At 39.0% G+C, this 1,014-nt stretch overlaps 1 protein-coding gene across 3 annotated transcripts in view; it reads left to right on the top strand.

Annotated features, from left to right (window-relative positions):
- Positions 1-1,014, top strand: part of Cep97 (centrosomal protein 97) — a 30,605-nt gene that overhangs the window by 19,994 nt on the left and 9,597 nt on the right. The gene's annotated exons all lie outside the window — the stretch shown is intronic.

Here is a 1,014-nt window from a genome sequence, read left to right as displayed (position 1 = left end):
GCCTCAAACTCAGAAATCCACCTGCCTCTGCCTCCCAAGTGCTGGGATTAAAGGCATGTGCCACCACCCCCATCTTTCTTGCTTTTTTAAAAATATTTACCTTATGTATGTGTGAGAGAGTATTGTATGTATCATGTGCATACAGGAATCAGAAGAGGGCATCGGATCTCCTGGAGCTGTAGTCATAGACAGTTGTTAACTATCATGTAGGTACTAGGCCCTGAACCCTGGAACCTCTGCAAGAGCAGCAAGTGCTCTTACCCACTGAGCCATCTCCCCAGCCCCTCTCTTCCTCTTGAATTCTGAGATAGAACAGACAGGGGCCACTAACCCTAGTTGGAAAGGATACATTTTTATAATGTTCTACTAGTTTAACTTCAGTGATCATTTGATACTGATCTGTAGATAACACATAGATGTGTACGTGTGAGTACATATATATGTATACTTTATATATATATACATATTTCATATATGTACATAGTTATATTTTTATTAGACTTTTAGATTTATTCATATAACCTATATATATGAATATTTTATCTACATCTATGACTGCACAGCAGAAGCTGGCATCACATCATTATAGACAGCTGAGAGTCGCCACGTGAGTACTGGGAATTGAACTCAGGACCTCTGGAAGAGGAGCAGGTGCTCTTAACCATTTAGCCATCTCTCCAGCCCCACTATAATTAAATTAAAAAAAATCTATTATGGTGCATGTGGTGTGTAGGTGGGTATGTATGCCATGAAGAATGTGTAGAGGGTAGGATATCCCAATAGAGTGGTTTCTTTTTGTACCTTCATGTGGGCTTAGGTGATTGAACATGGGTCTCCAGGCTTGTGCAGCAAGTACCTTCAACTACTGAGCCATCTTGCTGGTCCCCATATTCCTAATTTGTGTTTATGTGTGTTACTGGGGTTTAGGAATTTTGTCATATTAGACAAGTGTTCTATGCTTGAATCAATCCTAGCCTCATATTTCTGATTTTTTTTTTTTTTTTTTTTTTTTTT

Source organism: Mastomys coucha, unplaced genomic scaffold (assembly GCF_008632895.1).
Source record: "Mastomys coucha isolate ucsf_1 unplaced genomic scaffold, UCSF_Mcou_1 pScaffold12, whole genome shotgun sequence".
NCBI classification, from domain to species: Eukaryota; Metazoa; Chordata; class Mammalia; order Rodentia; family Muridae; genus Mastomys; species Mastomys coucha.
Note: the sequence above shows the minus strand (reverse complement) of the source record. Positions and strands in the feature narration are given on the sequence as shown.